We start from the raw sequence: 17,046 nt of genomic DNA on the forward strand, positions 1-17,046 counted from the left end.
TAAACTCAACATTCAGATTTAGAACAGTCCGGAAAGTTGCATGATCAGCTGTGTTTGGATCTATAAAGTAAGACAAAGGTCTGCAGGTGACACCTGTGACACTGTGGTAGCTCTTCAGCAAATGCACAAACATAGGGAGCAGAATGTCCATGTGTTCATGTTGGTGTGAGTTCTGCATTGTTGGGCCTCTCGAAGGAGTGCATCAAGGTCAGGGTGTAAATGAGAGACATTTCTCAAGGAACACTAGAGGCTGGTGGCTGTTAGCAAGGGTCTCAGAAGGGATGAAGAAGTCCCTCCCAGCTGAACGTTTGGCCACTGACACTGAGCAGTCTGTACCAGTGAGGATGGTGACCGTGAGCCAGTTGTGTGCTGAGCTGGCAGCCTGTGGGAAGGGGCACGACCACCACACAAGTGTGCTCAGTACAGAAGGCATGAGCCCTGGCTGCTAAATTCATCCAGGTTTAGCATGCTCTAATTGCCACTATTTAGTGACTGTTTCACCCTCCCCACGTAGAGCTGGGCTGTATTTTAGTCAGAATTGTCAAGATGAAATAATTTTCATTAGCTGACACATTGCAGCACTATAGAGAGAGGAACCTTTGTCAACTTGCTGCCCGTACCACCGAAAAAGTGAATGTCTTCTCTTCAACACCTTAGTGGTCATAAAACCCCTTTATTAGACAAAGTGCTTATTTTTTGCTTTTCTGTGAGTTTGGAATAAGTCATCTTGCATTTGGCACTGACTGAAAAATGTAATGTGACACTTTTGAAATTAAAACCGTCATGGTATTTAAAGATGAACTTAAGCTCTACTAATTCTATTAAACTGCAGTCTGCCAATGAGTTAGAAAGTCTAATTAATCATTTTGTCAGCTTTACCTTCTGAAGCTAGTCAATATAAATTTGAATAAATAGGAAGCTGTTGACCCAGGCACCTCTGGATGTTGTGAATAAAGATGTGTCCACAGTAAAATACTCTGACTACTGCCTCTCTCGGCTCCACACAGAACAGGCAGATACAGCAGGGAATAACACGGTGCTAACAGGCAGGCATGGCACTAAAGCCTTCATTTCAATTATTTATTTGTGCTGCTAAATAAAGCAGTAGCTGTTGCAATTTCTTAGGTGTTTCATCCAGAGGTATTAGTTTGGAGGATACAAACTTTTTAGGCAAAGTTTGTCGCTGACACTGCAGTGTGACATGTCACATCAGGTTGCATCAATAGAGCCATGTTATGTAAAAGTAATGAAATGTGACTGATAGAACCCAAGATAGTGTAGCATACTGTAACATTCTGTGTCAGCATTTCTTTAATGGAGCCTTTCAGGGAAGCTTTTTGGTAAAATACCTGAAAAAAAATCACTTCTAAAAAGCGATGAGGATATGTAAAATATCTGCCCTCACTTGCTGCCAGGAGCATGTGGAATAAGCTACATAAAATTATCTCTAATCCTTTAATAACTTAGATATCTGGTCTGGGAAGTCACCACAATGAAAGCTACACATCCTAGAGAATTCCCTCTGTTAGGAAATTGATTTTCTGATCCTGCACAAGGATATGCATTTCCCTCTATCTGATACAAGATTAAGCTACTATGTCCATAGTATTACAGTATCACAGTATCACAGTATCACCAAGGTTGGAAGAGACCTCACAGATCATCAAGTCCAACCCTTTACCACAGTGCCCAAGGCTAGACCATGGCACCAAGTGCCACATCCAACCTTGCCTTGAACTGCCCCAGGGACGACGACTCCACCACCTCCCCAGGCAGCCCATTCCAGTGTCCAATGACTCTCTCAGTGAAGAACTTTCTCCTCACCTCGAGCCGAAATTTCCCCTGGCGCAGCCTGAGGCTGTGTCCTCTTGTTCTGGAGCTGGCCACCTGAGAGAAGAGAGCAACCTCCTCCTGGCCACAACCACCCCTCAGGTAGTTGTAGACAGCAATAAGGTCACCCCTGAGCCTCCTCTTCTCCAGGCTAAACAACCCCAGCTCCCTCAGCCTCTCCTCGTAGGGCTTGTGCTCGAGGTCTCTCACCAGCCTCGTTGCCCTTCTCTGGACACGCTCAAGCATCTCAATGTCCTTCCTAAACTGGGGGGCCCAGAACTGAACGCAGTACTCGAGGTGTGGTCTGACCAGTGCAGAGTACAGGGGCAGAATGACCTCCCTGCTCCTGCTGACCACACCATTCCTGATGCAGGCCAGGATGCCACTGGCTCTCTTGGCCACCTGGGCACACTGCTGGCTCATGTTCAGGCGGGTATCAATCAGTACCCCCAGATCCCTCTCTGTCTGGCTGCTCTCCAGCCACTCCGACCCCAGCCTGTATCTCTGCATGGGGTTGTTGTGGCCAAAGTGCAGCACCCTGCACTTTGAGCTATTGAACCCCATCCCATTGGCCTCTGCCCATCTGTCCAGGCGGTCAAGGTCATGCTGCAGAGCCCTTCTGCCCTCCAGCTCAGTCACTTCTGCCCCCAGCTTAGTGTAATCTGCAAACTTGCTGATGACTGACTCGATGCCCTCATCCAGATCATCTATGAAGATGTTAAAGAGGATGGGGCCCAGCACTGATCCCTGAGGGACACCACTAGTGACTGGCCGCCAGAAAGTTGAAAGTTCTCTCTACCCGGTAGGAAAAACTCCTATTTCCCTAATATTCTAATGATACTGGAGCCCTCATTTCCATTTAAAAAATCTATATTTCTGGAAACAAAATGATTCTTTACTTTTGTAGAGGTCAGATTGCATCCTTTCCTTAATCTCTCACTAAGCTTTTGAACAGGAAAGCGAGCTAGCATGGTGTGAGGGATGTGACATATAAAACACCATTGCCACTGACATCCTTCTCTTGAGGATGAAAGACAGTGAACTGTTTGTCTTCAGCAGATTAACAGGGAAGGTTGTTTTTGTTTGTCTGACTGGTCAAGGACAATTTACAGTTCAGTTACTCTGAAGGAAAGACTTGTTGATTTGAGAGCACTCCTATTATAGCTCCAGGTAGAGGATGATAGATTTAGCCGTCATTGTGATAAACTGCAGCCCGTACGCTTGCCATGCACAAAATAAATAAAACACTGGTAGAGCTCTTTGGTTCAGCTACTTAACAGCCACTGCTGCCATGCAGGTGTAGGCTCCTTTAGTGAAGGCACCAAGGATTTAAATGTCCTCGTTAGTTCAAACAGATCTTGAGCTTTCTGAGAATATATACGCTTGGGAAGAGGAAAAACACACACAAACCCCCACTTTTCTCTGGCATTTGAATCCCAGTAGGTCAAAAGTAAATTTTGTATGTCTTACAAGACACTTCTGTTCTTTACAAAGCTCAACATTTGCTTTCTCAATTCTTTTTCTTATCTTTACATTTCTGAAGTCAGAAGTTTTGCAACAATCTAGCTCCTCCACTGCCATGGAAGATGGTGGCCATAGAATGTCCTCCTTTGGAACAGCTCCTGTGACAGAGTGCACAGAGTTTCTTACAGGTTCAACTGATCTGTTAGTTCAGTTGCTTGTTATCTGGTTGACTGTTACCTTTGATAGCTGTTATCATTCCTTTAGAGCAGTCCTGTCAATTTTTAATGGCTCATCATATCTTTCAAGATAAACTCAACACATATGGCAACTCCTAGTTTATTTAGTACTGGGTACTGTTTGCTGTGCCACAAAGTTTTAACTAACAGGGATTCTCTGCTGTGTAATGTTATTTGCAATTATTTCTCTTGTATCACAGTATTATCAGGGTTGGAAGAGACCTCACATATCATCAAGTCTCACCCTTTGTGGTGAGATGAGGTAAGTCACTGCTGACTGTTCTAATTCCACCACCTTCTCATCAGTTATTCCAATCTGTGGATTTATGGTTTAAATTAAAATTCATACATTGAGGAGCAATATTAAAAATGTAAAATAAATCAATAAAAAATGGCATTTGCTCTGCACTTTGCTGCACATCTAATGCCATGCTCACCTGTGCAGGGAGGCTGTGTAGCTGATCTGGACTTTTCCAATATGTTGTGGTGCAAACACTGATATTAACATGCACATCTGTGATTTGTAATTCAGTGAGAGTAGGAATTGACAATGTCTGTCCAAAGCTCAAATGCCCTGTTCTTTGTTAAGACATGGTGTTTAATATATTATCCGAGCAAGAATAAAGCAATGAAAGGCAGGGTTTGTTTGCATGTATGCCATAGAAATGCCATCTGCAGAAAAAAGTGAAGCCAGTGGACAGTTGTGGGTCTGTAGCTGGCAGTGCTGAGTGCTGCCCACAGAATCTGAGCTCATCTTTGCTCTGTCTAGTGGTTAGAGAAAGAACTTCTGTGTTCATATTTCAGGTTGTGTTTTACAAGTATTTTAATTTGCTCCCCTGTGGACACCCAGAGCAAAATGCCAGTCACTTGCAATAGCAGTAACTGTTGTAGGGCAAAGGAGGAAGGGATGATATTAAAAGCAAAACTCAGTTTAAGAGTGCTGAGTAAAACCACTGTTACTTGTGGCCGTAGCTTTTGTGCTGCGTTGTTGCTTGGTTGTTTAGGTCTGGGGTTGTTTTTTAAGGATTATTTGTATATTGAAAAAGTCAATTTAAGTCCAAAGTCTGTATGACAGATTGGTAGTGAATCTGATCAAGATGTAACCGTAGCAGGTGATATCAGAGGAGATGTAAATGGTACCAAAAGAGCATCAGTGTAGAGAAGCTTGGCTCTGAAAGACCGAAGCATGATTTCTGCAGAGGATTTTGATGCCCTATGCCATTTTTTTGTAGTAGGTTGCTTGCAGGGAGAGAAATGAGAAGCTGACACTGCAGTGTTCTTTGTCAGCTAATCACTACTCTCAAATCAAAATTTTGTGTGGAGAACACTTAAAGTTTTAATACTGGCAAAGTTCATCTCTTCTTGGTGTTTGTAGCAAACTCTTCCTATTGTACAGGTGCACATATTTATTTCTCCATGTATCTATTTTCTTTTTCCTGATTTCTACAGCTGCCTAGCTCTTACTGAATTTGAGTTCCAGAACAAGCTTTACTTATGTATGCTAACAGTAAACTTCAGCTGTTACACATGCACTTGCTCTGCACAACAGTAATTACCCAAACTGCCAATGAGAAGAAATGAACTACAAATGCATGCTTTATGAAATGACATATTGAATTCTACATCACTGCACAGGGCAGCAGACTAAAAATTGCTGGAGGGTCCAACAAACAAGGTAGATGGTCTTACTTGAAGGTGTTATGTCCACACAGATCTGCAGAGAAACAGTCACAGGTTGTTTGTAGGGATGTGGAATGAGTTCTGAGAGGAATACCAGGGGAAATTATCAAGAACCCAAATGGGCTTGTACTTGGCCACTACTTTGCTCCTTGTGGTGAGAGTACAGGTAGAGGAGTCTTTAACTAAACAGTCCATACTTTGCCCATTGCCTACCAGGTATTCTTTATGTTCTTCTTGGTTGGTACAACTTTAAAAACAGCTTTGAAGAACGGAAATAGTGAAAACTGTTGAGGTAACTGTGAGCAGGACAGAAAGAGAACTAAGCCTCCCAGCCTCTCAGCAGTTCAGCTGCCAAACACGTATGTAGGTGTCTGACTTCTGAAATAAATGTTCTGAGCAGTCTTGACGTCAGTTCCAAGTTTTTAAAGTCAGTGTTTCCCCTTTCTTTTATTTAGAAGTCATCTGAAAATCAGGCTGCCCAAACATCATTTTAAACAGAGGAACTTCTTGAGAGCCAGCCCTTCCAAGTAAAATTCAGTATCAAACCCAAGCGTGGCTGGTAACAGCCTAGGAGGCTTCTCCCAGTGCAGCTGATGTTTACAGAGCTGCCAATGTACAGCAAGACTTTCCAGTTGCCCCTGCAAGAGCAAAACCTGTACAAATGATATGATTTGAGAATAAGGTGACTTGGCAACACTGATGTGGTCTTAATGGAAGAATTACCTAGAAATGCACATGCTGTACCAGTTGCACTCTGCAAATGCATTCTGGTTGTATATAATTTATTGCTTTTTCCTCTATGATTAGCAAAAGCAAACAAGTCCATCTCTGCACTCAAGGAAATTAGGGAATCAATTTCATGGAAGGAACAATAACAAACAAACAGAAAGCCTCTGTGCTAGCACAGGGATATTCATGTTTGCAAAGTTGTGCAGGTTAAGCAAAAAAGTTTCTTCTTTTCAGACTGTGATTTTTCATTTTGCACTACAGGCTTTTAAGGTTATTAAATGTCTAGATTTTAAAGTGTATTTCATCAACCAAAGCAGCACATGGGAGCCAAACTCTGAGGTTTGATACACAAGCATCACTCTCACTGATTTCATTATGAATTTTTCATTTATGTTCAAGAAAGCAGTGTTTGACTCTGCACTGCTCTGTTGTATAGAATGGAACAGCCATTGGAGTTCTAAATGTTTGAAATAATTTTAATGTACAGAGTCATTAAAAGACTCTTCCTCTCCCCAAAAAAGAAGTTAGCTAAACAAGGCAACTTATACTTCAAGAAGAGCACATGTTCTGAACAAAACCTGCAAATTGTAGAGAGAAAATGGAACTGAAAGCAAACTTCTCAGGTCCCAGTGATGAATAACCTGTAGTGCATGTGCCAGGTTATGCCTGACACAGGTATAGAGTTCCAGTCACCTTCCTAGAAGAGAAGGGAATTAGTCTTTAATCAAATTCCTGAATGAAATCAAGCTATTCTGGAAAGGAAACAGAAGAAACTGGTCATGAATGGTGGAGCATCCTCTGCCACCTGCCTGTAGTATTCCAACCTCTTCACACACTTTTGTTGATGCCAATCCCTACATTTTGTGCAGATTCTCATTGCTCTCCTTTACTTTGTCCACATCTTGAACTGCAGTGCTGAGCCTGGATTTCATATTGCAGCTCAGCACTTTTCAGTACTTACAAAGAAGATTTTCTGCTTTCTCAGGACATGGTATTGTCTGTGCAACACAGCATGAGATGCAGAAATAGACTCTGGAGAACAGGTCTTATGAGGAGCAGCTGTGGGAACTGGGATTGTGTAGTCTGGAGAAAAGGAGGCTGAGGGGAGTGAGACCAAAAAAAGAGGTTGTAGTAAGGTGGGAGTTTGAATTTGTGTACATATCCATTTCTATTTGGGTGTGAAACCTTAGTATCTTACTCAGCTGGGGGGAGGTCTTTTTAAGGTCCAAGGCACTCATTCTATATACTTGTGGGCATCTCCCACCTTTCTGTCATTTGCAGGCAGATGAAGGCTTCATGGCTTTTCTCTGACCAGAAGAAAATGAATTGAAATATTTAGAACAAACAAAGAAAACTTCTTATTCTCCTTTTTTTTTTTTTTTTTTTTTTTTTTTTTGGCGGGGGGTGGGGAGTTGGTTTTATGTGGTGGTTTGGGTTTTGCTTGGGTTGGGTTTCTCTCTACCTTTTTCTTTTTACTTTTGCAATGATGTTTTATATCCACTAGGGAGCAGCAAATGACGTGAAAATATCCTCAGCACGGGGCTCCAGTCCTGCTGGCACTCTGCAGGAGCTGGCTGAAGGTTTTCATTCAGTAAACGGTCTGGTTTCAAATGCGTTCACTTTCAACTTCGGCCTGAACAGTTGGGATGTTTGAAAAGTCCATAGCAGTCTTATTTCTGAGGTGGTGGAGTCGCCATCCCTGGAGGTGTTCGGGCAAAGCCTGGATGGGGCACTTAGTGCCATGGTCTAGTTTATTGGCTAGGGCTGGGTGCTAGGTTGGACTGGATGAGCTTGGAGGTCTCTTCCAACCTGGCTGATTGGATGATTCTATGTTGCTTTTAATTCCCCCTCAGTAAGGTGGCTTTCAGTGGATGAAATGGGGTTTGTTTCATGTTCAGGCCACCCTACAAGGGTTAATGATGACCCTGGATGCTTAAATTTGCCTCATGGATTTCTCTTTTGCTGTACTTCTAATTCTAAAATAGTTTCTGGGTTATAAAAGCACCTTGAATTAAGGAATATAGCCATTTATTGTGGATGTTTTAAACAGCAGTTCATACATTGCTCAGCTCCTTATGCCCCTACTTGTCTTTGTACCCTAAAGAAGAAAATGAAGATTTGTTAGACAGTGTACTAAGAACAAATACATTACCTTTGTGAACTTTGGTCTAGTTAGTGACTAAACACTTGCAGGTAACACAAGGAGAGTCTGAAAACATGACAAAGAAGAGCAAGAATCTGGAATGGCAAAGAATTTCTTCTAGAGGAGTTGGCTAAGACTTGGGGGATTTTTTTTTTCTCTCTTTATGGCTGGCAGCTGCTAAACTATGGAATACTTTTCCAATAAAAGTGATGATCTCTTCTGGAGTCACTAAAGAGTGGACAGAGGAAAGCTCTATACAACATACTGCAGAAAATAATCTTGCAGTGACAGCAAGAGAGGCTCAATCACCATATTTCTTGCTCTGATCTCCTTCTTTTGTCACTTAACTGGAATGTGTAGATTATATTAAATATAGGAAATTAATTTCTGGCCAGTGAGAAAGATGAGGATGTGATGATCTTTAGTTTAGTCTGAGTCTGTTTTGTGGGTGCTTGAGAGAGAGGCTTGCTACTTATCCAGAAACAACCTGTTGCTTTATTCCACACATAGTGCAAGTGGGATACTAAGAGACCAGAGGTAGCTTAGGGACAGCAGCTCCCTGCACATAGCCACCATCAGACCAGTGCAGCATCCTGCTGAAATAAGTGAGCAAGGTATTCAAATGCAGTGAAAAGGGCATGTGCTGTCTGCTGTCCCGAGTAGCTTGGTATTCCTGAATAGTGCCCGTGTGCTCTGTCACACAGGGACGTGGCCTAAGCTAAGTCTCCAGGTGGCTGGGTTGAGAAAGGCATAGCTTTATAGAAATAATGATGGTGTCTTTGCCATGCATTTACCGTTGTGGCAGATATTGCTGGGAGGTAAAGTATGCCTCAAAAAACCACTACCTCTGCTGGAAAACACTGGGGAAAAAAAAGAAGTTTTTCTGCCTTTTCTCAAGTACAAAATAAACAAACCAACCAACCACTTTTTGGTAACTTTGGGAACTGGTTCCTTTTCTTTCTTTGTGGACTGGAAAAGCGCTGTGGATGGCATGGGTTGAATATCAGCACTTCAAAGGTGAAGTACCTAGTCCATGAGGCAGCACTGATGACATCTTTTGCCCTGTCTCTCTGGTACATTAGGCAGCCCTAAGGCAATTGAAAGGCCTCTAAGGAACTCATGAACATAACCTTTCCTGTTCTGCTTCTTTCTCATGCCTGCCATAGACAGAGGAAATTCAGGCAATTTAAATGTTTCTAAAGCAATTACAGATCTCCCTGTTCTACCCTTTGTCTACCTAGCTCATGTGTTTAAATACTGTGACTTATCTGCAGTCAATGTGTTTAGGATTGCTGAACATCCGGCAAGAGATAAATGTCGCTCTGTATTTTGTCTCTGAGTGCCGTGCTGCCCACCAAAATTAAACCAATGGAGTAGTGATTACACACCCAGGTTTAGAAAGTGTGCAGGAAGGGATCGTGGCTTGGAGGCTGCCGGCTGAAGTCTGCTGGGGAAATTGTAATCAGCCAGGTCGAACCCAGCCCGTAGCATCGCCTGCTTTAATGGCACAGCACCTCTCAGCTTCGGCCTCAGCAGCTGTGCTCTTTGCTCTCTTTCTCAGAAGAGCTGTATGCAAGTGGTAACTTCACAGCCTCGGCTCTGTGTGAGAAGTGTCACACAACGTAGGGCGCTTTGCTTACCTCCACCTCGGAGCTCACATGGCTCTGGGGTGGGAACAGAATGCGCTGCAGAGGCACCGTAGACTGGGGAAAGGCAGAGCTTCATGCGAAGTGAGAGCCTGCTGGGTGGAACAAGGAGTAAAAAGAGAAGTTTCTGAAAGTATTATCAGCTGATCCTTTCCTCCCTCAAAAGGGAAAACAGACAGTGGAATGTATCAGTTTTCATATGCCGTGCATGAAAGCCTTTGGGCTGCATGACGTTCACACTTACTTTGACAGACAGTGAATAGACAGAGCGAATTCAGCTTTTTATCTCCAGCCATCTGTATCCGAAAGCAGGGGCATTAGGAGCGTGGCAAATGACTCTGTTTTGAGAGGCAATTATAACTGAATAGAAAGATAAATAAGTGGGAAATACTTGAAAGCTGACCGTGAGTTTGTGGCTGTATTGGGATTGCAGTGAACACAAACTATTGAATTCCAGCGAATTATTTCTGGAGTTCCAGGACATAAGACTTCTGTCATTCTGTTGACTGTGTTATAATTAGAATAACTCTGGCATCAACTTCGAGTTGCACACAAACCAAAAATAATTAAGATCAAACATAAAATCCCATTGAGTGAAAGAGCTAAAGTATGATGAGTTGCTAATGTATACAAAAGACCAAAACACCCTTATCAGATGCTCTGTTAAGGCAGGGTGGTGAAGGTGGTGGAAAGTTTCACTGGCACAATGGGACAGATTTCATCAATTTGAAAAAAAGTTTTCTGCTTCTTCCTTGTAAATCTAATGCAGAATCATCAGTGACTGTTCTGGACAGACGTACAGCTTTCTCAGTGCCTCTGAGTAGCCTTAACAAGCGAGCTGCTAACCCTGGGTGAGCATAAAAGCATCTTCATAAACAGCAGCAGACTGGGAGCAGACTCTGTAGCTAAGGGGACAGGGGGAGAGTTTTGCCCCAGCACATCGAGTCCAAGTGTTCTTCCATCACCATCACCTTCAGCACATCAAGTCCAAGTGTTCTTCCATTACCATCACCTTTCTTTTTTATTTTCTCTTTTTTCTTTTGTTTTAAATAAAGTTTCTAACTTTAAGTGTAGAAAATAATCTTGCAGAAGGTATTGTTAATGCATACCCCTGGCCTTGAGAATTTGAATGGCTTTTTCATCTCTCTTAAGTACTCATCAGTTTTCCTACAACTGTTCCCTGTGTTTTTCAGGATTACTTAGTGTCAGCAGACCTCCATTCTGTTGATTTGCTTTCCTAAGTAGAACTTCCAGCAGAAATAAATTACTCTATAACCAATGCAGCTTGCATATTTTATCAGCATTCTTTCCATCATTTGTTTTCTTTGCATTTATTTTAATCTTGCCTGTTAGAAATCATACAGTGGCTTCATGATCCATCATCTGCAGCACTCTTTCTGCCGCCGCAAGCTAGTGTCTGCCTGAATGCAGGAGCAGGATGAGACCCCTTTGGAGCAGTTGCTTTATGCTTATCTAAGCTTGGTCTTTAGCATCGAGATCTTAAATGGGCATCTTTTCGAAGTGCTTTATTTTGCACCACTTCCACTTAGAGACCCCAGTGATAGGCATGCAGCATGGTATGGCCAGGCCTACTTAATATGAACTCAGTGTCTTGTACACATAATGAACATCTGGTGACAAGACGCTCAGAGCAACAACAACAAAAAAGGGAGAAAAGCAGAGGAAAAGGAAAAGCAAGGGGCAGTAAAATCCTTCGCATGCCTGCTACTTTTATGGCTTAGAATATTTTTCCTTCAATCAGTGCATCTAGGGAAACTTTTTTTGATGTAACAATCAATTTTTAACAAGGAAAAAAGTCTGAACTCATAAATATTGTATGTATTAATTGTGAAGCTTAATGGAACATTTTGTGTTTCTGAACAACTCGTTTACATAATTAAAATCTCCTTTGATCTGTGAGTAAATGATTTAATCTTAATGCTCATTAGGCTAAATGGGTCTTCTATTCAATTGTATCAAGATGGTATGGAAAATTCTCAGACCTTTAGAAAATATTTGTTAGTCATTAGGTAAACACAGAAACCTATCTGTGAACAGATATCTTTTATCTCTACAAAAGCACTGGAGTCTAAATCTAATTCAGATTAAAGCTGTTTTATTTTTTCTTTTATCTGACATTTTGGTTTCAGGAGCAGTCAGTGAAATATTGGGGGCTGGGAGGTATTCAATTTATATTCATTAACTAGTTCATTACAAAAGTAATTCAGTGCTTGAAAATAATACAGGGTAACAAAAAAAAAAGTAGCAAAGATGCAACTCCAGCTGCAATATAAAATTACATAACTATAGATCACTTAAGAGAGGTTGCTATTTTCTCATGAGTCTTGCTCAAAAATCCCTCTGGATATGACAAAGCCAGAAAATATGCATCAAAGTTTTAACCTCTTTTAGGATTGATATAACAGTAATACCATGACAGTGTTTATCTGACAAAGCTTGTTGCCTTTAAGTGTTCAAGATAGGTAGAATTCTTTCTTCCATTGTTCTCTCTCTTAGATGCTAAGCGAGAAAGTTCTTGCTGGGTATGAGGTGCTGCAGAGCTAGCCTGTAACTTCAGGCAAAGTTAATGAGCTCATCTAATAAACTCATTTCTTTATTTCCTAATCCAAGCAAAGCAAGATTACAAATTGGACATCGGTGCCAGAATATTTTTTTCCTCTCAAAAATTCTAACCCAAATAATTTCTTTTGAAAACAACCTATTTTCATTGTCCCATCTGTAATTCTTTGTGGTTTTCTTTTTAAAGGCACTTTTCCTTCCCACAGGGAGCTTTTTTTCTTTTTAAAAAGGTAAGAATTTTAATTAGCTCAGGTGGTGCAATAAACACTAACATCTGTGTCCCTTTATTAAAGGCTGTTCTCAGTCCCTTCCCTCTCTAAAGAACAAATCTATAGCACAAAAATACTCCAGAGTCACCTTGCTGGGAACTTAAGTGACTTGTGTCCATGGCCACGGTGTCAGAGCAGCCGTCCTCTGCGGCACTCCCACCGTCGGGGATGGCTCAGAGTGTTGTAGAAAGCAAAGGAAGCACACAGACAGTGCTGCCTTTTCCCCCGAGACACTTCTAGCAATCTGCAGTTTAGGGACATCTTGAGCCAGAAGGTTGTATCCATATTTAATTTCCCTTCAAAGTCTTATCCATGGCAAACATATTAATTGTGCTATTGCACAGATGAAGAAGAAATTGGGATGAAATGCACTTTTTCACACTAAATACTACAGATGAGTATTTGTTTACCCTTTCCTGTGGATAACTTGGTTTGGGTTCCTCTGCTGTGGCTTATATATTTATGTGTTTCACTTCCTAAAGAAAAAATGAATTGTTTTATTTGGAAGTTAGGTTTGTAGCCCTCTAGTCTTAAGTTATAATTACCTGCTTCTGAGTGTCACCTTATACCAGGGTGAAATTTTGTTCTTACGGTGCTAACTCTCAGACCTCAAGAAGAAAAGCAAAACCTGTCGTGGCTATAACAGTCAGTTAATTAAACTGCTACTAAGCTGAGCTCCATGCAACAGTATTTAATGTAGGTTATTTTTTTTGCTGAAATTTCAGAAGATTTACTTCTATTTTCATTCTAGAAGTTGTGAAATATCATTTTAACCGGTGTTGCCTCCTTGGAATTCTTTCAGATGTGTAAAAACATTGACTACAGTTCAGCCTGTAATGAAGGAAAATATCAGTGAGGCTTCTGCTTCTGTAAATACTGAAGGTTTGGGTTTGAAATCTATAGGTTTTAAAAATCAAAACAATAGTTACCCTCTGGTACCAGTTCAGATGAAGGAAACAGAATTCTTGGCTGTGTTACTGGTTGAAAATTTATGCAGCGAAGTCCAAAAATCCAAGCAAACGCATCCCTGTCCTCAGAAGTCTTGGTCTAATCTGTGTGGAAGCAGAATCTGGAAGGCAGATTTGAGGTGGCTGGGCTGACATTGTAGTGTGGACATGTAACATTTTCAGAGCCACCAAAGGGCTTTGGGCTCCTAAGTTCTGAATTTAGACAAGAGTAGCAGTGATCTGTATTGATGGGCTGCAAGAGGCAGGACTGCTTTGTAGCTGTCAGAGCTTAATGCATATTTTAGCCATTACTTGCTTTTAAATTTGAAACAGACAAAGCTGTTTTAATGTGGAAAAGAGATGTGAAAGGATTTTAACAATTCTTCCTTGTCCCTTTAGCTTGAATAAGGATCTCCCCTCTCATTCTAACTGCTGATAATAATGTGAGAAAACTGCAGGGACATTCTTCAAATCACTGCGTGGACTATGGGGTGGATTTCTCATGTCAGCAGTATAAATACAAAAGGAAGCACAAAATAGGGATGAAGAGCACTTAGCCTGAGTTACTGCCTATGATTCACATGCTTGGGTTCATAATAAGATAAGCACCTAACTTTGGGAACAAAGATAAAGAATTTAAAATCTATTAGACTGATACACTGGGGGGGGGGGGGGGGGGGGGGATGATGATGTTTTTAAAAGGCTTTCCAGCAATATTCCAGTAAGTTCTTGATTTCTGTGTAAATAAGCAGAGTCTAGGAGGCATTAGGTTTATTTTTGTTTGTCAGGGGATTATGGAATGAGCTATCTGGGGAAATGACAGGTATTGAACAAGGCATTGGGGCTTAGATTTCTTCTCATGCATGTGTCTATTGTTCACCCGCCCTTTCGGATGCCAAGCTACAGCTCATCTTCCATCAAACAAGCCGAATGATAGTGCTATACAATATCACTGAATTAGCACATCAGCACTTGCAATCAGCCTATTGAAACTTTATCTTCATGGCAATATGATTCCTGAGTGTATTAGTGCTGAAATCTTATGGATAAATTGAAATCTGGTCAAGACCTTAAATAAATGTGTGCTAAGTTGTGAATTTCAGTAATGCTGTATTAATATTCTATCAGCGAGCTTCCACTTGGAGCAGATTGTTTCTCAATTCATGTTCATAGAATCATAGAATGGGTTGGACTGGAGGTGGCCTCCAAGGGTTATCTAGTCCAGTCACCCTGCAGTCAGCAGGGTCATCCTCCACTAGATCAGGCTGCTCAGACTCTCATCAAGCCTGACCTTGAATTGTTTCATGGATGGGGTCGCAACTACCTCCCTGGGCAACCTGTTCTTTTCTTTAGTCCCAACAGAAATGTGTCCACAGCTTAAAAGCAGTATGTGAAAATATTGAGTGAAGTTCCATTCTATGACCACTGCATGGGCAGAATATTCCCAAAGCCAGATTAAAGAAAGGCATGTTTCAGAGACATTTAAATGTATTTTCAGCCTCAGCTGAAGTCAGTTAAAATATGTGCAAAGAATTGTAAGTATTTTCACCATGTTATTGATTTTTTTGTTACCTAGATCCTCAAGCAGCCCGACCTCATGATGGATTGGTGTCAGGATAATAGCTTGCTTTATTGAAAATCACATGAAAGATATGCACACATTTATTTCTGTACACCAGATGTTAGATTCCATTCCTTGTATAGACAAAGCAAATCAGAAATTTTCATTCCTGAACCAATGGCTTTTGAAAAAGCTACCGAGACACAAGCAGTTTGAAAAGAAAGAAGTAAACAAACTTTTGTGGCTGGAATTCCAACAGCAAAAGAAAAGACAAAAGGAGAAAATCAGCCAGCCTGGCTGAATATTTTTTGCATTTAAAATAAGAAATAGGTAGGAATGGTGAAATATGACTTGATGTAAAAGAATAGATTGAAGTTAAGAGACTGAGCTGCTTCAGAGGATATAGTCAAATAGTGCCTTGCCTGTAAGATTTGGGATCAAAAGTGTTCTGTGCAAACGAGAGGAATTCTTGCTGCAGTTTGACTGTTTTGCACAGGGAAAATGTTCTGCTAGGAGAATATGAACAGTTTATTTTTTCTGCTGTTTTATAAGCAGTCATGTGAATAATTGATCTGTGGAGGTCTAGGGCCAGGGGTCTTTCCTGAAAAACAAATTTGTGTAAGAGCACTAATTCACTGAGACTAAATATCACAGGGAAGAGTGTCAGCAAGTTGGTTTATAGGTGGAGTAGATGTAGCGAAAGTAGCAGTGAAAGACCTTTTACCTGCCTTCACCACTAGCGTTCAGAGAAGCTGAGACACACTCTCTTAGTTAAAAATTATAACTGCTTATCACTGAAATCTCTGATTTCAGGCTTTTCTCACTTGCTCCCTGTGATAGGACAAGGAGCAATGGATAGAAGCTGCAGCACAGGACATTCCACCTCAACACAAAGGGGAGCTTTACTGTAAGGGTCACAGAGCACTGGAACTGGCTCCCCAGAGAGGTTGTGGAGTTTCTTTCTCTGGGGACTTTCAAGACCTGTCTGGATGTGATCCTGTGTGACCTGAGCTAGACTGTATGGTCCTGCTCTGGCAGAGGGGTTGGATTTGATGAGCTCTTTGGGTTCTTTCCAACCCCTGACATCCTGAGAGCCTGCAATCCCACAAGATTTTCATATCTCAGAACAGGACAGCGTGTTCTCAAGATCAGGCCAAGCATCTCGGAGATCTAACTAGATATTCTAAGAGGGTATTATGTCAGTAGACCTATGTAAGTTATCTGCTATACTGATGTCCTGCTAGATCATCTGATATCCTGAGAAAACCTTGCAATTGGCTCCTGAAGTCATGCAAATTCTTCAACAGTCCTACTCTCCATGCTTTTCTGCTTGCACCCTACAAGGTCTGTCCTCGCACCAGTCCCTTCATCCTCCGTTTTTCTTTAATCACTTTCAGAAGCTTGTTTTGACAAGACAAAAATGGGGCTTCTCACTAGTATGGTAGGACTTCCAACTCCTCCTTCAGAGCTGAAAATACTAGTATTCTGAATTAAAAATACTGGTATTCAGAACAAAAACTGCTAGTGTTCAGAACTAATTAGATGGCCCCTAGTATATTGCAATTAGTGACCCAAGTGTGCTGTGCGTGGCATTGTGGCACAGCTTTTTGTCTCTGGTAAACAGCTCAGGATGCCACAGCTCACGAGACCCACATTTCACTGAAATGTTTTGAGGCTGATGTTTCTTCCTTTGGTTGTAAACTTCTGTGAGAGAGGAGTGTGGTGCTACAGGTAGAGAAAGGGAACAGAAAATGGAATCAGATCTCCTAAGCACCGAATCAGCTGTAAAGCCCTGACTCAAACACAGGAGATTTTGACACCAGGTATGTGGAGAAACCACAAGGCGCTGCCTCGGGATGCAACTTTTCATCATAAACTCTGTTTAAAAGTTAATAGAAGCACAGACTACAGTTTTACTATCTATGGCACTTTCTTTATGCACTTCTATTCCAAATGTATAC

This window comes from Pogoniulus pusillus, chromosome 19 (genome assembly GCF_015220805.1).
Source record: "Pogoniulus pusillus isolate bPogPus1 chromosome 19, bPogPus1.pri, whole genome shotgun sequence".
NCBI classification, from domain to species: domain Eukaryota; kingdom Metazoa; phylum Chordata; class Aves; order Piciformes; family Lybiidae; genus Pogoniulus; species Pogoniulus pusillus.